This window comes from Borostomias antarcticus (genome assembly GCF_949987555.1).
Source record: "Borostomias antarcticus genome assembly, chromosome: 6".
Taxonomy (NCBI): Eukaryota; Metazoa; Chordata; class Actinopteri; order Stomiiformes; family Stomiidae; genus Borostomias; species Borostomias antarcticus.
Window position 1 is genome coordinate 23,365,683 of NC_140239.1, and position 7,077 is coordinate 23,372,759.

Consider the following 7,077-nt stretch of genomic DNA (forward strand, 5'->3'; position numbering starts at 1 on the left):
ACTAACATCGAGCACTGTTCGAGCGTTGCATAACGGCAAAAATGTAAACTGCTTACGGTATCGTAGGTTATAGCATAAGAACGCTATTCGAGCTTGTGGAAATGCTGAGGGCCTACCGTATGTTATTGCCTGTGACCAATCTATGTAGGCGAGATAGGCCTATTTCTCTTGCGTGTTGGCGAAATTGACACAGGCACTAAAGTGGACCAGACATTTCTGACTAGCTTGAGACAATTGCAGTAAAAGTTCTGCAGAAATACTCGATTTACCCCCCGATCTGTCTCATCTTTTCTCGGACCACTACTAGGCCTACCTCAAGGAATTTACGCAAATTCATATAATTATGCACAACTCAAGGAGTAGCAGCTGATGCTGTGATGGACAATTGGAAAGATTTAGATTTTTTTTGTTATTGAACTGCAATACAAAAAACTGATAAAGCCTATTTTAAAGACTTGCAACGAATACAAGGTGAGGCATTATATTGTAATTATGTTGTTGCGTTTAGGCTATTAGGCCAGACATGTATTTTGCTCATAAAAATTTTGCCCAACATATTTAAAATAGGAATGATTCTGTCATAAGCATAAAATAATAGGCATATTCGTTTTATTAAGACTACAAATGCAATGAAAGAATGTCATTTGATCGTCATCATGATGCCTATTTAATTTCCTTAAACTGGTGAATTCAATGTATGAAATTTGAACTAGGGTAACCCTTCCACATTCAGAGCTTCGTCTTTTATAACTGGACATGTGCCTTGTGCTAGTTCTGCTCCACAGCCTTTAGCCTTGCACCAAAGCAATGAGTTTTCTTATCAGTTAGCCTACGGTTTATCAATGCGTTGTTAGGAAAATTAAATAAAAGCGTTGAAGCATTTAGGCATATTAATTGTAGGCCAATAGCTGGCTCAGGCAGATAGATACCCGCCTTATGCAACTTGCCCTAATTTGAAACGGAAAACTGCATGCATCATTATCATGTCAAGACATTTCCGAACTTCTGAACATGTCATGAAATGCATCTGTGAAACAGTTGAAACCAATTCGTTTACAATTCGTAAACTTTTAAACGAGATCTTAAGGCATGCCTCGCTTTTATCGGGTAGTTCTGTTTACTAGGCCTATTTATAAACCTTTTTGATACACAACATTTAGTTAAATTAATAATTATGTGGTCTTATTTTTTTCTAATTATGTATTGTCTGTTTCTTTTAATTGTGTAGCCTACTGTTTTTAAATTGTTTTTTTATATTGTGTAAACCACTGTGAATTGCATTTAGTTGTATGAACATATGCTATACAATTACAAATAAACCTTACTTGACTACTAGACTTGACTACTTGGGCAATTACTGAATTCCATTGCCATCTAGCGGCGTAAATGATTGCTTCAAAATGTAGCCTACGTGGTTTGAAATGAGAGATGTTTTCTTTCTTCCATTTGTATCCAATTAAAGTGCATTCTGTAACTTTTGATAAATGCCTCAACATTTTCACAACTAAATAACTCTAGATTTTTGTAAAACAACTTACAAACATGTCATCACATTCCTGTAAATTATCAATATTGAATTTACAACTTCCACTTTAAAATGCAAACATGAAATTCTTTGATCTTTTGATAAAAATACAAACTGTGTATCTGTTTATTTTGCCCCTCTCAAATGCATGTCTCAAAAAGCATTGGGAGGAAATTCGTCAAAAGTTATATAAAATGTGCAGTACTGTATATAGGCCTACATTTTAAGCTTGTAAAACTTTATTTCATTTATATATATATATATATATATATATATATATATATATATATATATATATATATATATATATGTGTCTTTTTTTTATTGTCTTCGGAAATCTTACACACTTCCCTTTGATATTCCATGCCTGTGAATTATTAAAGGCATATATTTGAATTATAAATACACTAACTATACAGAAATAGGCAAAACATGCACCATGCCCCGGGCTAAATTCTCCCATTGCACATTATTTCCTCAACTATCCCTCCATTTCCTCTGCTCCCCATCTCTCCTTCTTTGTTTACCTACCCGCCCCCCCCTCCCTCCCGCTCACCCACCCAATGATCTGAATGTAGGCTGATTCAGGGTGTCATGCCTGTCTTAAATGTAATAAATTACCATCTTCCTGCAGTCTGAGCATCCCACAACACTCCACCAGAGAGTGAGGCCCTGCACCAGCATCCCTGACCCCCTCCACCCTGCCCGCCCATCCCGCCCCCCTCCCCCCTCCCCCAGCCTCCTCCCTGGTCTGGCTGGCTCTGTCACCCGTCATCCCGTGCCCCAGTGAGAATCATTAGCGTTGTCACGACCGGCCGGGAAAGGAGGCCAGCAGAGACCTGGATGGTGTGCCCGAGTGTGTGTGTGTGTGTGTGTGTGGATGGATGCATGTGTGAATGTGAGTGCATGTGTGGGTGGGTGCATGTGTGTGTGTGTGTGTGTGTGTGTGTGTGTGTGTGTGTGTGTGTGTGTGAAGCAGGGTAGAGGAATGGTAAGCAGTGTTGTGCATAGAAAGAGAGTGAGAGAAGGAGGGAGGATGATGAATGGTAAACAGTATGCATGTGGCAGGTCTCAATGTTTGGATGAGTGGAGCTGTGGAGGAGAGAGCTGCTGTGTGTGTGTGTGTGTGTGTGTGTGTGTGTGTGTTAATAGCAGCTGCAGTGTTGCAGAGCATCCTGTACAGTATATAGAGGGAAGAGTACTGAGCACTGAAGGACTATGAAGTACAAAGAACTGAAGATGAAAAATGAATAGTGTTAATTAGCATTAGTTTACACGTTAACTGAAAAATATCAGATAGACCCCTTCTATCAAAAGTAATGATTATCAAATGACTCACAGAATGGGGGTAGACAAAAAACGAAAAGTGAACTGTATGACCCTTCACACTGTAGGTACTACTGGATCCCATTGACAAGATGGACCCCGTGAGACAAACACATCTCCAGGTGACCTCTGATTAACAAAGTCCTTGTGGTTTTATCCATCTGGCCCTAGCTTGTCTTTCACCAAGAGTATGTATGAAAATGATCTCTAAGTGTTGAGCTCGGAGAGAAGGTATAGTTCACTATCATCATAAATCAGGGCCTTACCTATTATGAATCACCGGGCTAATGCAAGCCATACATGCCATTAATCATCCTTACAATCAATCCCACACATGCTATTAGTCATTAAGTACAGCGACACACTCTGTCTGCACCTCACAGCTGGACGAGCCCAGAGGAGGGCATAGTGAAAACACGTGTGAGTGTGATGGTGTATGTAGTGTGTGTGTGTGTGTGTGTGTGAGAGAGAGAGAGAGAGAGAGTGTACGAGTGCGATAGTGTACATTTGCAGACCTATAAAAACACTGCATTTACAGGGACATCCATGGAGACATAAACAGATCAAATGGATGGGATGTGTATTCGGTGGCTCAGAGACATACAGAGGTCATGTGCTGCATCATTCAGACATGATGATTCCTTTGTCTTATGAGTGAGGGTCACTTTGTGAGACCCGCATCCATCTCTATGAGAGAGCAGAAGACAATAAGATCCTCTGTGTGGCCCTGTAATGATTACCATGTCATTGTTCTGAGCGGTGCGCCAGGGTGGCAGTCATCCCTTAAAGGCGTGTGTGTTTTAATGTGTGTGTGTGTGTGTGTGTATGTATGTGTGTGCGTGTGTGTGTGAGGGGACGAGACGCCCCAGACTCGTGTGTACTCTCTCTCCAGTCTGGGTGTCAGTATTAATGAGCCAAGATTTCATTTCCGATGAACGATTATTTGACTGTTCATTTGGCTAAGATTTATGACGGGCCCTATATCTATAGCCTGCAGCCCTGGTCTAGTCTTTAATAATGGGGAATGAACACATTAATCACCCTGTAGCAGTCAGCCACCGAGAGCCAAGCATAGTATCCAATCTGCAACATTGAAGGAGGGAAAAAAAAATCACCTTATATTCATTCCGAATCCTTATCAACCACACTGAGCCAGGGGAAAACGACCTGTCTAATTGAATATGATTTAACATCCAAAAAATTTGAGCAAGAGCCTCATACATGAGCATGTGCGAGAGGCCCACATCAGATGTCTAGTAGTAACAGCGGCATGACATACCTTCCTCTCGCGGTGAGCCGCACTCTATGTTTGCTATGTTAGTTATCGCGGCGGTGGAATAACAACTGTAACCACAGCAGATCCAATGAGATTGACCCAGGGAGGTGTCAGGGATAGGGGTGGAGCCCGGCGTAAAATAACAAAAAAACTGTGTGAGAAGCATGGCCACCTCTCTGTAGACCACACCCCACACAGGGCCTGAGGCCCGAGGTGACTTGGCATCTGCAACAAAGGAGAACATGGAGAGGTCACTCTCAAAGCCATTTGCTTCAGGCAGCGACAGCCTGGTAGAGGACTATCTGAGTGATCAAAACAGAGCTGAATGCAGGTAGGAATAATGCTGAGGTTAATCAGAGAGAGAGGTTACATAAAGGCTAAGCGCTGAGAAGAATGGACCTTGTATGTTTACAGCTTGACGTTCTTTGGATAAAATGACTTGAGTGGTGAGCTGCAATGACAATTGCAATACTACTAATTCAAGCAGCAAAAAAGGACAGCATGAACTGAAATCCTCTTAATATTTTTTTTCCTATTAGAGTTTCACAATAAAGGAATATTGTTGCGGTTAGGGGAAATTCATACCCACAGAGAATGATGTATCACCACTTTTCCAAATAACTCTCTCCTATTATACACAAGTGCTGCCCCCAGTTCACATCGTTCATTATTTCAGGCCTGCTCCCTATCCTGTCAACAGAGATCTGCGTGGTCATTAACCATTCAATGCGCTGGACTGTGTTCTTTCCCTGTTCCCTTGGGCATCGTGGCTAGAAGCCAGCCAGCTCATTATGGTTCCTCTGGAGTGTTTTAATTGTTAAATCCTAAACAAAGACTTGGCCTCAGTGGCCAGGCCTGTCTCACGTCCTATACTGTGTGCCATAATGAAGAACAACAGTAGCGTGGGTGTGGAGGGGCTGATAGCGTTATACCTGTACGGTCACCTGTACAGGGTAGAACTGGGGTCGTTGGCACATTTAGCTGGCGAGACTGCAGAGTGGTTTCACTGGACAATGTACAGTAATTAGATCAACTGTTATTCCAATGTTTTTTGTTGTTGCTCTGGACATTTAAAGATGCAATGTTTCCATCTCATCTTTAGAGATGATAAAAACAGTCATGATTGACCTGTTACTAGTAACTTTAAATAGAGCCTGATTATCAAGTTATATGTCACGTTGGAAAATGACATTAATACCTTTGTCTAAAATGTGAAAAAAAACAAAACTCAATTAATTACCCTAGGTTACTGTGTGTTCAAACATGTGATAAAATAATTTCACAGTGGTCAATCATTTAGTTTCAGTTGACAGCACTAAATGTCATGGCTTTTAAGATACACATACTTAAAAGCCCATAATCGTTCCCAGCCTCTGGCATGGTCATGGGCATAAATTCTCGGAGTCTGCCATGAAAAACGCTCTCAAGTCTGCCATTCTAATGTGATGAATATAAGTGTAGGATAGAGTTCCCCCTAGTGGTAAAGTTGAGAAAGCAGAGCCTCCTGTCGGGCAGCTCAACATCACCATCTACAGGCCTTATGATGATACTACTTTGCTAAATGATAAACTCTTGGACGGTATTACCCTACAAATACAATATTAGACCATACTGTGTGAAAAGCACTGCCGTTTCACTGAAAAAAAACTACACCAAGGAATCTTTCAAAAAAAAAGATGAAACCGTTTACATACAAACTGATGGTATGGTGTTATTTTCCTGCAGTCCAACAGAATTTCCCCCACAAAGCTGGTTGTCCTCATCCAGGGGTCAGAGTAGAGATGCTCACTGATGATGGTGCTCTGCTGACACCAGTGAGACCCAGTGTTTAGCTGCAGTGCCAGTGTCTGCGTGCAGGCCTGGAGGGCAGGGGTGCTGCTTGACTGGCCATGGTATTGGCAGTTGCCCTAATTAGACAAATGGGAACCACAGTGTCACTGTCCTGACATGTTTGGCTGCTTGGGCAAGCGTGAATGATCTACATGATAACTTACAGTGTCAGGACCCTGTGACCTAATCCTGCCCAAAGCTACGTGTTTGACTGTGTGTGTGTGTGTGTGTGTGTGTTTGTCTGTGTTTGTGTTCAACCATCACATTGTACCCAATGATTCTTCCTCTGAGTTCTCAAAATTTGGCACAGTTGCCAAAGACCAGCCATTGAGTCTTATCAGTTTGCGTTACTTAGAGTGTCCATCAGATGGCATGCTTACCTGCTGTGTCACTCGAGTCAAGACCTTGTAGTAGCATAGACACACCAGGAGATGGCGCCAGCTAACTGAGAAAATCAAGTCAGCACAGAAAAGATTAATAGTCAACGTAGTCAGAATATTTGAAAATGAAAATTTCAGATTCAAGTTGACATAAACCGTTTTGCTCTGCCAGGTGATTTCTAATTGAGGTATTAAATCACCACGGGTTATTTTACACAGACACAAGCCTTGGCCTGCACTTTGCATCACGCTGAGAGGAGATGGAACTGTACTTGTAGACCCAGGAGACGCGCTTTCCCTGCATTCCATTTTCTAATTAATCAATCTCAATCCTTCAGGGCACTTGCCCCCACTGTGCGTACCCTCAGATGCACCTCGTGGATTGATTCACTTGGTATTTAGTCTACATACAGAAGGTTACATCACATTTGTAACCCCAACTGTTCCTAAACCCATGTAATTAGTTAATTGTTAGTTTTTTCAAAGTGTCTGCAGAGGGAAATGCAGGAAGACCTGAGGGGAAAAGTTTGCCCGAGTTTGGAATCCGGTGCGCCAGTGGCATAGAGGAGCTGTCCATGGTGCTGAAAGAAAGCGCGCCCAACTTTGCAGAGGGCTGAACCTATCGTCCTGCACGTCATGAACACATAGGCGACATGGTTGGAGTTACTTCTTTCTCAATTAACCCAAACAATGAATTGACATTCAAATAATGAATTAAGTAGACTATTAACTAACCACTG